This window comes from Pelmatolapia mariae, unplaced genomic scaffold, assembly GCF_036321145.2.
Source record: "Pelmatolapia mariae isolate MD_Pm_ZW unplaced genomic scaffold, Pm_UMD_F_2 NODE_ptg000820l+_length_42192_cov_1, whole genome shotgun sequence".
Lineage (NCBI taxonomy): Eukaryota > Metazoa > Chordata > Actinopteri > Cichliformes > Cichlidae > Pelmatolapia > Pelmatolapia mariae.
The window spans coordinates 1,342-17,500 of record NW_027052497.1 but is presented as its reverse complement, the minus strand read 5'-3'; the positions used below and the strand labels follow the sequence as shown (position 1 = coordinate 17,500).

At 42.4% G+C, this 16,159-nt stretch overlaps 1 long non-coding RNA gene across 1 annotated transcript; it reads left to right on the top strand.

The window, feature by feature from the left end:
• The first annotated feature begins 6,012 nt into the window (after nucleotides 1-6,012).
• On the top strand, nucleotides 6,013-6,548 carry LOC134623668 (uncharacterized). The gene is made up of 3 exons (XR_010093419.1): nucleotides 6,013-6,207; nucleotides 6,295-6,365; nucleotides 6,502-6,548. It is a non-coding gene; the product is annotated as an uncharacterized LOC134623668 (long non-coding RNA).
• The last annotated feature ends 9,611 nt before the right edge of the window (nucleotides 6,549-16,159 follow it).

The following is a 16,159-nucleotide window of genomic DNA, read 5'->3' as shown; positions in this document are numbered from 1 at the left end:
TGTCTTTGTCCCTGTAGATGGTGCAGATGTGCAGATGCACCTGTGTCCTTGTCTGTGGGCTGTTTCAGGGTCAGACTGAGGTCTCCAGTTCTCAGCAGGTCTTCATTTATATTTGTGTGGCCGCAGTAGAGGTTGTCCTGTTTTTTACAGTCATTTGGATGTACATGGACCATCATGAGTCCAAAGTCAGAGCAAGTCCACTCCACTGTGGTGTCCTCATCCAGCTCAGGTTTTGTTCTGCAGGCCAGGATGACAAACTCTGACCCCTCCTCCACCTTCACCAATAAACAGTAATGTGAAGTACAGAAGCAGCACTAGTAATACTTATAGTAATTGAAGCAGTAAGACTTGTTTACAATTCAAACAAAACATCCTTAAATTCATTTTGAAATTCAATGCAGAAACAAAGCTCTGGACTACTTTCTAAATATCCTCTTCAGTACTGTACATGGATGGATGGCTGTTTACCAACAGCAGTCAGGGGCAGTCAGAAAACCTTTATGGAGGGAAATCATTATATTCTCTGGACTGCATAAAACATGCTGTGTCTGACACAGCTCAGAAATACATGCTGGCATTTCCACAACATATGCTACTTATTAGAGCAACACAATATTTGTCATCCTTCCCTTTCTTCAGCCTTGTCAGCAGTTCAGGGGTGGCTTGCCATCTCAGACCCACTCTGTGTTTCAGTAAAGCAGGATTTGGAATCATTTATTCAGCGATAAGACAGCTATGCTTTATGAAATGGGTTCTTCTGTACAAAATTACTGTTTCAATGTGGTCTCATCATTTTGCTCCACTCCTGTGTGGAGGATGGAGTTCAGATATTCAAAAAAAAAAAAAAAACTGCACACTAACTGCAGTAAAGACCTTGTCTCAATATTTCACTCACTCATGATTAGACAATATTAAGTGAAATATTTTCTTTTTTCTTTTTTTCTCTTTTTAATCCTGTCCTGTCTGGCAGCTTTTGCAATCATATTTAGGATCTGTGTGTATACAGATCCTAAATGTGAAATTTTAACATTTTAATTAAGAAAAAAGCCTTAAAATGATTCCAGGGCTTTTGTATGTCTCAAAAACCACAAAGATTTTAAAAAAGTTTTTAAAAAGCGTGATGATCATAAACAGAACTGAGAGTATCTGTGGATCACAGTTTGTCTCTGTCAGCTTTCAGTGAGTCACATTTAGTGTGTGCAGCCAAACATGATGGCAGACTGCCACAGATCACTTCTGAGGAAAGAGGAGGCGTTCAGCTTCCTCATAGTTTCACACCTGGTGACCAACTTTGTGCCAGTATCACCTGCCTCTGTCCTCACAGAGGTCCCGTCCGGTAAATAAACCATTTCTTTGCAGATGTTTCACCACCTTCTTTCAGGACTGTGTTAAATAAAAGGAAGGTTATAAATATAATGATATTATCACAGCTCACTGCATAAAGTAAGAGCTTCTAGAAGTAGTTCTTTAATTGGAGGTGTGAAACAGCCTGTCAATAAAAATACATTTTAAATTGGATTTAAAATTGAAGCATTAATGAATAATGAGATTTCTTTGAGCATCAGGGTCTCACAGGCATGTTGGTTTTTTTTTAAAGAAAGTAAAGACTGAAGTTAGAGTGCTCAACAGGAGAAAGTGAATCTAAATAAATCTGCAGATGTTAAAGGTCCTGTACCTAATGATTTGTCTGATTTGTTGCTTTTTTCTCAGAGCAGCCTTTATGTCCATGATCTGCATGGAAACACATCTATGGAGAGGAAATCCAGCTGCTGAGGGTCACATCTGCATCATTGTAGCTACAGTGGATGTTTCAGTGTCAGGACTGAAGGCGGAGCTTTGTGCGTGTAACTGTAAACAGACTGATTCTTTTACAGCACTAGTTGAATCTGCACACTCTGCACAGCAAGCCCCATTCACCCAGTCATACGAGCACTTTTTCTACACATCACAGAGGAAGTGGAGGCTCAGGATTGTTTAGCATGCAGAGTGATTGAACCACCAACCATCCACTTCATAGATGACCTGCTCCACCTGCTGCAGCCACCCCGAGTGTGTTTGGAGAACTTGGGCGTGAAACTATGAGGAAAGCCAACGTCCTCCTCTTTCCACAGAAGTGATCTGTGGCTGCTGGACTTCATTCCTAAAATTAACAAAGTGTGAAGCTGAACTCTGAGCTGTGACAGTGTGAGAGTGTCAGTAGATGATCAGCAGAGGAAAGTGAGAGCTGCTGTGAGCTGATGTCCTGAAGGGCTTTTAAAGAGTCTCTGAGTTTGACAGGAACATGAAGATGTTTGTGGTGTTTGTGATCCTCCTGCACGGTAAGTACACCTTCCTCTCTCTGCTCTCATCATCATCTCTCTCTCTTTAATGTGTTGAAGTGCAGCAGGAGGAGATTTCCATCAAACACTGGATTCTGATTCAGATCAAACTAACAATCCAAAGCAGCAACTTTCAAATCACTGGATTCTTCTTGGTGGCTTTCAGATGAGCTCATGTTACAATCAGCTGCTGTGTGTGTTGTTGTGTAGCTGAAGCTCTGACTCACATTTCATATGTGACCAAAGGAAACTTGGTGCTGTGTGACACACTTTAGATTCTCTGCTGCTGCTTTGAACTCTTCAAACTAAAGAGCCAAACTGATGATTGACTGTGCAGCTCTGACATGGCACCAAATGTCCCTGTTATCAGCTGCTGGATGGATGTTATCAGAGCTTTTTAGTCCCACTCGGATCACCAGGAGCTCCTCCTCTGTCTGCAAACAGGCTCAGCAGCTCTGATCATTCATTGGAGTCAGCACAGAGTGTGGAGACATCTAGTGGTGGTGGAGAGAAGTGCGATCAAAGCTCTGCTGGTGAATGTAGTTACTGTAAGGTCTCTGATGGAGCTCTGTGATTGGTGGATTGTCCAAACTAAATTAAGGGATGTTTCCTCGTCCTCTGATAAAACATGAAAGGACTGATAAGTATCGTGACATGAGTACTGGATCCAAATTTGACCCTGAGCTTTGTTTTTAGCTACAAAGTTGATATCTTCATTCTTTTCCCTCTGCTTGAGGCCTGAAGCCATTCAAAGGTAGGTGATCACTCTGCTGAACTGCAGACAGAATTCAGACCTTCATGAATTCCTTCTAAGGCCTGATGTGACTTTGCTTCCAGCTACATGACACATTTATTCACACCTTATGAACCAATCAGGAGCCTCCTACCTGTTCCCACAGACGCCTCGTTAATAAAAGGAAATCAGTGTTTCTGTGAGCCGACGAGCTGAACTCAGACTTTTCATTTAAACCACATCATATGTTTTCATTATTGCATTTATTTATTTAACCTGCAAACTGTTTATTCCGTTATAACAGTGATTTTATTTCTATATGTAGATATTTTATATTCTGTAACTGAAAATGTCCACGTTTCATCTTTACCTCAAAGTGAGACTCTGTCTGTGTCCTCAGTTTCCCAGCATGCCTCAGCTGTGGAGCTGTATGCGGGAGAGCTGTTTGTCCTGCTGCCCTGTGAGTTTCCCACTTTTGAACTGGACAGCCCCACAGTGGTGTGGAGTCGCTCCGACCTCAGTCCTCCAACCGTCCACCAGCGTCAGTCTCAAGGAGACGAACTAAAAGATCAAAACCAGCGTTACAGCGGCCGAACATCCATGAAGACTGACGCTCTGGAAACTGGAGACCTCAGCCTGACCCTGACTGACCTCCAACTGTCTGACAGCGCCACCTACACCTGCTCCATTAGATCGTTTAGAGGAGAATGGAGACTGAGAGATGTCCCAGTGCAGGTCAAAGGTCAACATCAAACCAAAACCCTGCTGTAGACGATCACAATCACTCAAATTGAACTTTTAATATTGTCACAATAAGCATGCTTGCTTAACAAATTTTAATTCTAAGCATATTCTTTAATTAATTACATTCAGTCAGAGGTCAAAGGTCACATGCTGCTTTGTGTTTCTCTACAGAACCATTTCCATCCTGGGCCACAGCTCTCCTGGTTCTCCTGGTTCTTGATCTCATCGTCTCTGGAGCTCTTTTATTTCATTTCCGACACTATTTCATGACAGGTGAGTGTCTCCTACTACACTACCCATAATGCCGGTGGTTAGCAGGTGTCCTCAGGTGACTCCTGTGACTGTGGCTCACACAGACTTGCTGACAGTAAATGTTGCAGCAGCTTCAGTAAATGTTCCTCCTTGAGTTGTGCTCAGCCATGTGGTGGAGAGCTTCAGATGTTCAGAGCAGGATCAGTCTCTTCGAGTTCTGGAGCGGGTGTGGGGGACCACCAGAAGGTTTGGATTCAGTGACCTCAGTCAATAAGAAGAGGTATATATATGAATAAAATCAGAGATAGAGGGAGGGCCCTGTAGTCAGGTGTTTCATTTCTGTCTGGGTTTAGCTGTAAGTAGTTGTTATTCAACCATTGCTTAATGTTTTTTTCTCAAAGGGGACAGTTTAGAAGTTTAAGTGAGCAGTATAGCTGAATACCATCGTCAAACAGATGGTAAGAAACATCAGTAAACATCTGTTTTATATGGCCTAAAGTAAGTATGTATTTAAAAAAAAAAAGGTCCCAGCGCGGAGCCATAAGGAACTCCACATAGCAGCTCTGTGGGTTCAGACGTAATCTGGTTTGCAGAGACACTGAAACCCCTACCAGGACAACTCTAGGATAGACCCAGCCAAACTAACCAGATCCCTAAGTGTGTTTATCAGGATGGTATGATTAACTGTGTCAAACGTTAAGGAGAGGTCTAACATCTGCTGACATGATAATATAACTGGTAACTTTAAGCAGTGCAGTTTCAGTGGAATGCATTTTACCAAAACCAGATTGGAATTGGTCATAGATGTTGTGTTTATCTAAGTAGGCTGTAAGTTGCACAGCAACCGCCTTCTCAACAAGCTTTGACATAAAAGGGAAATTGATCATTGAGGTAATATTGAATCTAAGCTGGGTTTTCTCAGCTTTGGTTCCACAATGACAGGGAGGTCATGTGACCATTACAGCTGATGGATCATGGTGTCTTTTGTTGTCCTCTCAGTTTACAAGGTGGAGGTGGATTCAGGGGTGGAGTCTGTCCTGCTCCCCTGTAAAGCCACACTTCAGCTGCCTAAAGACGTTAGAGTGGAGTGGAAGGACATGAAAGACAGGAAGGTCCACGTGTATGAGAACAGCTCTGACAAGAATAAAGAACAGGATGAAGTTTACAGAAATCGAACAAAAATGAATGAAGACCTGCTGAAAACTGGAGACTTCAGTCTGACCCTGAAACACCCCACAGAGAGAGACACAAACACCTACACCTGCACCATCAGCAGGGAGGGAAACATCCTGCTGAAGAAACAAGTGCTGCTCACTGTCAGAGGTCAGTGCTGTAGATACAGGTCAAAGGTCAAACTCATTGTGATGGTAGGACCATTATCAGTTTACTCCATCCATTTAATCCATAGATCCTGTTTTATGTCTGTTTGTAATAATGACAAACTGGAAACAGAACTTTAAGATTGTTTCTTTAACCGCCAAGGACCTGTCGTCCATTTATTTGGACATCACATTTTGGGACGTTTAGACCAAAATACAAAAATTTGCTCCATGAGGGCCTGATATCCACTAACAAGCACATTATACTGCCGCTGTTTTATCAAAATTTAAAATGAATGTCCTATCATGTGGATCTCATTTTTCTCATTCTTACATCCCAAAAGCGATCAGCAGCTCCACGCTGACAGGAGACTGTAAAGTAGCAAAGGGACAAAAAGAAAAAATCCCGGCACCATCAGACTGTGATCAGCTCCAGCAGCTGCTTCTAATGTGCTTTTTTACCTTCTGCTCTGATCTGCTTCAGCTTTCTCTACACCTCTGAAAGCTGCTGCTGTCTGTACTCCTCACGCTGTGTTTGCTGTTCTCTCAGAGTGTCGGGTGGAGGTGGAGGAGGGGGCGGAGTCTGTCCGGCTGCCCTTCAAAACCACAGCTCAGCTGCCTGAAGACACTCAGGTGGAGTGGTGGCACCGTCCTGAGAAGCCTGACAAACAGGAGCGGGATTACAGAGACCGAGTGAAGATGAAGGACGAGCGTGTGAAAAGCGGACGGTTCAGCCTGACCCTTGAACGCCCCACAGAGAGAGACAGTGGCAGATACAGCTGTGTGGCCTGGAGCCAGGGAAACATCATCGGATGGAGAGTCGTGCTGCTCACAGTTACAGGTGTTTGTTCACTTTCACTTGGTTCTCTCTGCTTTCACTTATTATTTTATGGTGTTTGTGTGTGAAGCTGTTGTGTCTCCTCTGCAGGGGGAGATCAGCACATCAGGAACAGAAGCAGCTCCATTGATCCGACTCCTCTGATGGCTGAAGTTTGATCTGTGTGTTCTTTGATTATTGATCAGTGATGTCAGAGTGGAGCCGGTGTGATGTTATCAATTATACTGGAAACACTTTGCTTCTGTTTCTCCTACTGATCAGTTTTTGTCTTGACTCTGTTTAAAAACTTTGTATCAGGTGAGCAGTGAGCATGAGTGGGAGCCGTGGACGCTGCTGCAGGAAGGCTGCATGTCATTTATTTGTATCAGTTTAATCCATTAAAGTTAATAAAGAGCTACTCGGGTGTTGTTTGTGAGTTTTTCAGGTGATTCAGTTTTCACCTACAGCTCAGCTGTTACTACGGCAACAGCATGAAGATGATGAAAGGATTAGACATCAGTCTGTAGTTGCTAACACACAAACTCCTGCAGCTTCCTCACCGGCTGGTACCAACGAGTCTCACCTGTGAGGTGCACTGTTACCTCCTCCTCATCATCATCATCTTTCCTGCGCCTCCTCCTGGACCTCAGGGACACAGCAGGACTCCCCTCAGTTATTACATTCACTCATTATTACAGCTTTAGCTGATCCTACATTAGAAAATGATTTTAAGAATAAATACAGTCGTATGTGTTTAAACCAGCTGGTAGACAAACAGCTTTTTGCAGCTATGTGTGGGTCCAGTGAGGGTCAATGACAGGACATCCTCACCTGGAGGTGAGTGACAAAAACCACAGCAGAGACCTCTGTGTTTAAGAAGTGGACGGTTGTGGTCACTGATGCTCTCAGATGGCTCAGTTTCACACACAGGTACGAGCGCACAAGCCCCCACTGTGGAGTAGACACTACAGGGACTAAATCTGAATGCCTGTGGATCTGTTCACACAGATTGTAGTTACAGGAAACCGCCAGCAAGTGGCAGCGCACGTACGAGTGAAACAACAAACAGTCATTTTATGTGCAAATGACCAAAGAAATAAACACAAGCTGAAAAACAGACGAGGTTACAGTTTGGTGACAGAAGCTTGGTGGAAACTAACAACTAATATACACACAGACACTCAGATACACACTTTAATGACACAGACACTTGTATGTACAGATACACACAGACACCTGTCCCTCCATCATGGTTGCTCTCCTTGCTCCTCTTTCTCTGGTTTCTGCTTTCTGAGATATTCACTAAGTACACGGTCAGTTGTGGCTGATGTCTCTGGTCTCATCCTGGACAGTGGCTCTGCTGACACTCACTGGTCCTCGGCCTCCTTCCTTCCTCATGTCAGTGGTTTCTGTCTTCTTCTTTGGCCAGCTTATTATCCCAGCGCGGTATCTGATCACCAGCAGGGTGTAGGTGTTGACTGACATGTGATTTGGCGCTATATAAATAAAATTGAATTGAATTGAATTGACCATTGTCAGATCCCACCTACAAGCATCTGTGAAGGAGACATCCTGTTAGGGAAAGAGGTGGAGCAGAAAGTCAGAGGTCACAGCTGTAGATAGAGGTCAGAGGTCACTGTAGAGTGTAGCTAGCATACAGCTGAAGCTAAGTCAATTAAAATACCAATTATAGTTATCAGACATGTCTGAGTAACAATAACTATATGCATGCATGCTTTTTACCAGAACTATGAAAAGAGTCCTCCTACAAAGACATGGTAATGTCACAAGTCTGAGTCCAAGAAAGAGGGCGGGCACAGGGAGGTCATGTGACCATCAGTGCTCTGTCCAGCTGGCCATAGTGAAATGGAGGGACATATACAAGAAGACAGAGAAACAGGACAAGGATTAAGAATGAAGACCTGCCGACTGACCACCTCAGTCGGACCCTGAAACAACCCAAAGACGGAGACAGTGATGTTCATGAGTCTGTGATGGAAACACTGGTTCTTTCAGTCACTGGTGTCCTCACTCCAGTCCGTGTGAGCTGTAACTAATGATTTGGATCTTAATTGTGTTGTTGGATCTCTGAATGTTTAAATATTTTATTAAAAACAGTTTTATCTAACGTGATCATTTCATATTTTAACAAGTGTTCATTGTTATTATGGGCTGTAAGAGCCTGACTGTGTTACAGAGGATTTCATCCTTTTTACCATCATGACAGTCGCACAGAAATCTGCTTCCTGTTCCAGTGTGAGCGTTTGTCAGCCTCACTGATGGAGGACGGCTCTGTCACAGTGTGCAGACATGTTTAATGAGTTACTGCTAACAGTCACAGTTCATCGCAGCAGCTGTTTAATATGGACGTGAAAGAATAAGAGATCCAACATGTGCTCTGACCTGAACCGACAGCACTGATCTCAGAAAGGATCACAGAGTCTGTTACACAAACTAACTGTTCTGTGGTGAAACATGAAAAGCCATCAACGTGACCTCTGACCTTTATCTATATTTGACAGTGTGCGTTTGTCTACAGTGTTTCAGTCTATTTAAACTTTTTACCTTATTCAATCTTTAGTAAGAGGACCAGGAACACTTCTTGTCCCCTTCACATCTCTGTCCATGTCCATCCTTTCTCTCTTTGCTCGTTTGTCACTTCCTGTCATTGTAACCAGGGAGATCTGCCCGACCCAGGATCAGACACTGAACCTCAGCCTGAGGTGCAGATAGTTAATAAAGTTATGTTGTATATTCACTCTCATGTCATTTAAACTTAACATTAGAGCAATTAATCTACTTAACAACACTGCAGCTGCAAGTATGACCATGTGCTTCTGTGTTTATGCACAATTGTTGGTCTCTCTCTCTCTCACACACACACACACACACACACACAGCCTTTATGTTAAACGGTGAAACATAATGGGTGTAACGATCACATGTTTAGTCATTAACACAAACATTAATTATGTTTTCGTTTGAGGATCAATCAGCGAAGAAGACGCATTACCGTAAACCTCTGTGTAGAAGTGCAAGAAAATCCACCCGCGGCTGCCGTCACGTGACCACACGTCCCCGTGAGTCACGCGTGTGGAGGCTTAAACGCAGCAGTGTGAAGCTGTAGTGTCTCCGTGATTTATGAACATAAATAAAGAGGATTGGATCCCCGCAAAATGCTCGTGTCAGTGTTCATGTTGGAGTTTAACCTACGAAGTAGAGGAGCTCGTTCCCATGGAGCCTGCTGACAGGAGAAGGGGTTTCCCTCCACAGCAGCACTGAGCTGATCTCTCCCAAAGAGGTACCACACACAATATACCTCCATCCTTCATCCATCCATCATCCATCCGTCTGTTCTGCTGAGTTGTATCAACGTCACGTGACCATAGTCACTCCCTATGTTGGAGACGCTGCAGCAGGTTCAACATCTAAATCTAAATCTCCTGCTGGATTTATTTACATGTTTACTGAACCATAGAGACACATTTTTGATCTCAGCCTCTCTCACCCTTTAAACAAAAACACGTCACAATGACTGAATCACACACAGTCTCATGAAGCCGTTTCTGTTTCCATGGCAACAGCTGAAAGGCACCACCAGGTGGAGCTCCAGTCTGATCACAACATGGTGGATGGTCACGTGAGCTGTAATCAGCTGATAAAAAATCTAATAAAACACACAAAACAGGATGAAGCTTCATGAATGACAACAAGGGAAATGATGACATCATAACAGAAACACAAAAAGGCGTACATGGATATAAAACATGTCCGACTGAAAATGAGACGTCAACAGCAGAGGCGGAGGCAGACATTTGAAACACCCGGGGCTTAGCCCTAAAGGGAAGTATGCATGTGGGATTCGGGGGTGGAGGGGGTCAACCAGACCCAGAAATGATCCAGAATTAAAACAGGACTACAACAGTTCAAAATCAGGAGTACTTAGGACTTAACCAAGACAGAACCAGAATCAGAACTAGGTGACAGTAGCACTAAAAATCATCATAGACCTGCACTACACTTATTTTTTAATTCTACCAAAGTCCACTATTTAGATTCTGAAAAGTTTATATAATTATTTAGCCTTGTTGTGCAAACAAGCCTGCATAACTTAATAAATGTAGAATTTGAAAAATAACAAACCTAAAAAGAAACACTAGGTACTAGATACATGAGTACCTATGATACGGTGATACTTTGGTAAACAACCATTTGACTAACATGTGTGTCTCACCTGCTCTTGTTCATCTCTGTTCTGTCCTCATTCTCCATCTCCCTCTCTGCTCCTCTCTCTCCCTCTCTCCCCCTCTCTGCTTCTCTCTCCCTCTCTGCTCCTCTCTCCCTCTCTGTTCCTCTCTCTCCCTCTTTGTGCTGACAATCATCAAATATACAGTTGAAACCAGATATTTACATACTCTTCAGATAAAAACACAAACACTTTTTTAATTGTAACATCAAATCAGACTAAATGTTTATTTTTTTAGGTTGATAAATATAAAAACATATTTGTTAACTTTAAGAGTAAAGAGAGAAATTGTCTGTATTTCTTAATTGTAAATGGCACCAAATTGTATTCAAAACTGAGCCACACTTATGGAGCTCCACAATTCTTTTCCTGGTGTTTTGGTTGACATCTCTTGATTTTCCCATGTCAAAGAAACAGGCTCTGTGTTTTGCCTTATATGCATCCACAGCTGTGCCACCAATTTACTCACATGGACTCTACTAACCTATCAGAAGCTTCTTCAGCTCAGAATGGAATCGTCTGGAGTTTTCTTATTAATTAACAATAAACTTAGTGTATAGGTACTCCTAAATGTGATGAAAGTGATTAAAATAGACAGCTCTGTCTCTCTTTATTCTGACATTTAACTAATTTAAAATAGATTTCAATATTTATTTATCCAATAAAAAACAAGTTTACTCTAAATTGATGTTGTACAGTAAAAAAAATGTTCTTGTGTTTTCCATAAAGTGTATGTAAATATCTGGTTTAAACTGTGAATATACTGCTGTGTATTGAAATTCCTCTTGTTTTGCATAGAAATATACTGAACAACATACAAAGCATAATATATAAAATAACATCTACCAGAGTTTTTTCTTTGAAAGAAGCTCCTTATGTCCATTTTTGTATATCAGTACATTACTGAAACCGATTTATTTAGCCTTGAAGGGTAACAATTGAGAATATGAAATAAACACACATGCAAGCTAAGACTCTCTAAAGAAACAGCGTTGTTGTTGTTCGGCTTTTCAGTTCGCCATTTGTTGATTCACTTGAAGAGCAAGTAACGTAACATGGGTCAAGTGATCAGTTTGACATCAATCTTTTGTGATAAACCGTCATATTTACATTATTTGTACAGTATGAATGATTTGCTTTGGTACCTGGTTGAACTTAAGCTCTCCTCTGTCTGCCTCGCTCCGTTTCTCTCAGCGCACTCGAGGCAGCAGCTGCCCCGCCCCCTCGCTCAGTCGCTTAGTGTCTGAGCTCGGAGCATACCAATATTAGGGGGGATTTACGCACAGTCGTAAATTCCCACAATGTACACTATGTGCTTCGAATATTATGTGTAGTTTTTTGTTTTATACAGTTGTCAGCCAGGCATCTAACTATGAAAAAATTACACTCCAAAAGACCCCGGGCTTTTCTCCAGTGTTCCTACCTCAAATACAGCGAGTGTTGCTGTGTTTTTGTTGTTAAATGGACGAGGAGAGCCCGTGTCTGGTAAGTATGCAGCATTTCGGCAGTGGAGCATAGAACGACGCCTGTGATTGGTCAACAAGTGAGTAAAGATGCATCTGATTGTTCGAAAGCCTCAATCAAAGAGCTGTTGGTCCCGGCAAGATACAAACTCGCCGGAGCTCACGGCACATCCGGGACCTTCAGCACTCAGGAATGATTAATCTTGACGTATGTATTTGCCTTTGATATCCATGCTTCGACGCGGACTTCGCAAGGTAAAGTTGTATGTTTAACAAGCTAATTAACGTTAATTAAATGGAATTAAAGCAATACACAATCGAACTTGAACAAACTGAAAGTGGTGAAAGATGATAAATGTTAAAAAGTTACTTAAGATTTATCTTCAACAATCGATATTAGAAGTTAAATTTAACTGTTTTTAAATTCCCACCGGAGTTAAAGGGACCTGCGGCCTTGCATGCGCTCTGCATCTTCCACTGCAGAGACAGTCAGTGGCTGTGTCCCAATTCAGGGTCTGCACGCTTGAAGTACGCGCACTACGCGCACAGTCGTGTCCAAATTCATGGGCTGCATCCTCCTGAGGACCGGGCCTTCGCAATCTAAGTGGGCCGGGTCCTCAGACGGTCGGGTAGGCCGGAAGTAAACGGCAGTGAAATTGGACGGTCTAGCCTTCTGATTAACGTCACCGCTGTGGTGAGTTTAATAAACTTGGCCGTCTGCTCCTTGCTATATAAAATATAACAGGGCACTGGCGTAAATTCTCGACCGTCTCACACTTCTGTTTAATCAGTTTTCTGTTTGACGTTTAGTCAGCTGTATAAAAACCAAGGAGGAAACCACTCGGGGGATTAATAAATTTTTATTTTATCTAATCTAATAACTTTAATCTCAGCCAAACCGATTTACTCACGAACAAACAAAACACTGAAAAAGCCCAACAATAGCATTTTTTAGGTTGTCTCAGGTACTTATATACTACGTTTAACCCGAGTAGCGAAAGTCCGCGGTGATCTGAAAATGATGTGCCGGGAGTTGTGCCGTTCTCGGCGGCTTCAGTGACCGTCGAGCTCCCGGCTAGCTATCGAGCTGGTGGGTAGCAGACGTCTCCGAAAACGTTGAAGCACTTTTCCAAATATGCGATATCTTGATAAACCGAGCAGATATTTGATGTTTACACAGCTACTTTCTTGCCTGAAAATATGTTAAAAGTTTATTTTGTGACCCAGAAAAATTAATAAGAGTAATTTTAAAATGTAGTACCGGCCGCCATTACCGGAAACTAGAGTTTGGCTGGGCCGCGCTATGAATTCTGGGATATGGTGGGCAAAGAAGGATACATCAGACCCATCCACAAATTCGGAGAAAATGAGGACCCATTTGTCGGCTGCATTCGGAGCAGCCTACGAATTTGGACAGCCTTCGGCGCGTCGCTGTGACGTAATCGGTCTACAAATGCGGCCTCAGGAGGATGCAGCCCATGAATTTGGACACGACGTAAGTACGAGAAGTGCGGAAGTGAGAGGCTTGTGAAATGGGACGGTCTAGCCTCCGTCGTGCTGCTCAGGTTGCCTAGCAACCATGATACTAACCGCTAGAAACTTTACATACAGCAGAAATGAAGGAGAAAAAATGTTTTGTTGGTCATTCATTTGTGTCATGACATCACTTTGATCAGTTGAGTATCTGAGGCTGAGACCACAGGACTGTAAAACATGATTGATGGGCTTCATTTCTGTCTGAACAGTCATTTTAAGATTAGTTAGTAAATAACAATTAGCTAACGTTGTTCATGAGACTAAAATCATCTCACTGTGGTAAAGTAAATATTATATGGCCAATATTACATGTATTTGTAACCAGTGTTGGGTAAGTTACTTTAAATTAGTAACTTAGTTACATTACTAGTTACTTCTCTAAAAAAGTAACTCAGTTACTTCAAGTTACTCGTTATTTTCAAAGTAACTAGTTACTAGGGAAAGTAACTTTGGTTTTACTCAGAATTCTCTTGTTTCTTCCATAACTGGATACCCAGCAAGATTGCCAGTCTTCTAGCTTGCTTACTTGCCACAAGTGCACTGTGCCACCTACCAATAGAAAGGAAAAAATAATGTGCATATTTCCACGAGAGAAATCCCACGCCTGGACCGTCGTTGACCGCCGCCATGATTCTAGCCTGCTTTTTACATCCAACACAAAAACTGCAGTCGTGGTGCTTTTGATTGTACGCAGAACTTGGAAATTCTGCCTTCTGAATAGGAAGATGTAGGTAACACCAGACTGCAGATGAGCTGCATACAGAGCTGGACTGGGACAAAAAAATCGTCCCGGGCATTTTGACTAGAGACCGGCCCACCATTATAGGAAAAATCATAAAGCCTTTGAATGAAAACAAACACTGTTGTGACAGTGATGTACACTGTTCTGATGGTATATATGTATCAATCTATCAATCGTTTGTTGTAAGACTCAGATAATTATTTTTTAAAAGTGAGACATTTTAAATGAGAATAATAAAGAAAATTATTTCATTGTCCCCCCCTTTCCCTGTTAATGCCCTACCTGGCCCCCTGGCAACACTTTGCTAGACCCGCCCCTGCACAGTTACCAGCTGTCAGCTACATAGAAAAGGATCCTGGTGTTATTTGTCTCTCAGAAACAGTTCATAACTTCCCTTCAACTCATTTATGTCACCTAAAAGGTAAACCTGTTTCTCCATCACCTGTTCAGCTCTGATGATTCAGTAAGGACATCTCCTGGTTTCATCTTCATGTTTCCCTCTCACCAGATAACCAAACCAATATCAGGACCAGCAATTTCACAGCTGTGGCTCCAGCAAACATCAGCTGATACTAGAAATTAATATTAAATAAATTCTAACAACAGCTGATCAAGCTTAAACGTGCTGCTGTTGTTTAACGCGACCTCCGCTGGTTTCCTCTTTCTGGCGAAAAGTGCAAACAAACAAGAGAGAAAAGCCGATCAGCTGATCATTGATCAGTTTCGTGATTGAAGTAGAAACAGGAGAAAATGAGAGAAGAAGAGGCAGCTGTGCAGCTCCAGCTTTGTGTCTTTTTCATTGTAGTTGAAGTACGGGACAAATTGTGTTCCTTTTCACCTCAGTACGAAACGCGTGATATTTTCTCTGAACACGAGACGATTCTGTTTTTTAGGGGACGGTTGGCAACTCTAATAAATAACCATATGAACAAAATAAAGTTCAACATCAGTAACATCATAGCACCCACCCAGCTGTATAGAAACTCCGTCATGCTAGCTAGCACGCAGTACGAAAATGTCAGCATACATAAACTTGGTTAATATCTGACTCCGATAGACTGCAGGTCATAACTTCTTACCTGAAGTTCAGTTCACCTGACACGCGGACCGGTGAGACCGCTTCGGGTCTCTCCTCTTGCCTCCCTTTTCCTTCATCCACCTGCTGGCTTCCTCCACTTGCTAATGTTACTGAATCTGTGGAAGCTCCGCGATAGCCATCACACGAAGTAACGAGTAACGAGCCTATCTAAATCCCAGTAACGAGTAACGCATTCCTGGTTTTGGCATAATAACTAGTTACCGTGCTCGTTACCACAATAATAACGTAGTTACTGTAACGCGTTACTTAATAACGCGTTAGTCCCAACACTGTTTGTAACAGAGCGAAGGTGATTTCTGCACAGTGTTATTAAAGGAGGGAAACCTTCCTCAAAATGGACAAGGCAGTGGAGCAGCCAAGGGAATGCAAACGAATTAAAAACTGTATGACTAAAGTATAATTTATTATATTTAAACAGTTAAAAATGTAAAATGAATTAAAACAACCCTGGCCAGGGAACAACACAATAGAAATCAATAAAACACAACATTAAAAATCCAGTGGCGTCCGCCACAGTATAAAAGTCACTAAAAATGTACAATCCAGGCAAGCGGTGCAGAAGGGGGAAACCCGGCGGCGTCCTCACCTTCCTGTCCGTGTTCTCTGCTCCGGCGCGCTATACAAAACAAAGAGGACAAAAAAGGGCAGCGACAGTAACTACTCTTTTAGCGGCTACTGTTCAATAAAGTGGGATAAGTCAGAAGACTTACCCCAGGTGGGCAGAGCTCTCAACTTTCTATCTACAAATATATATATACACACAAACATCACTAATGTCACATAACTTTGCCGACATGTGGCCAACAGTTATGTTTTAATGTTCTTCATTATTAAACATTCGCACATGAATAAGTGACATAATATTAAGTACTCACTTTTGACAGTTCACT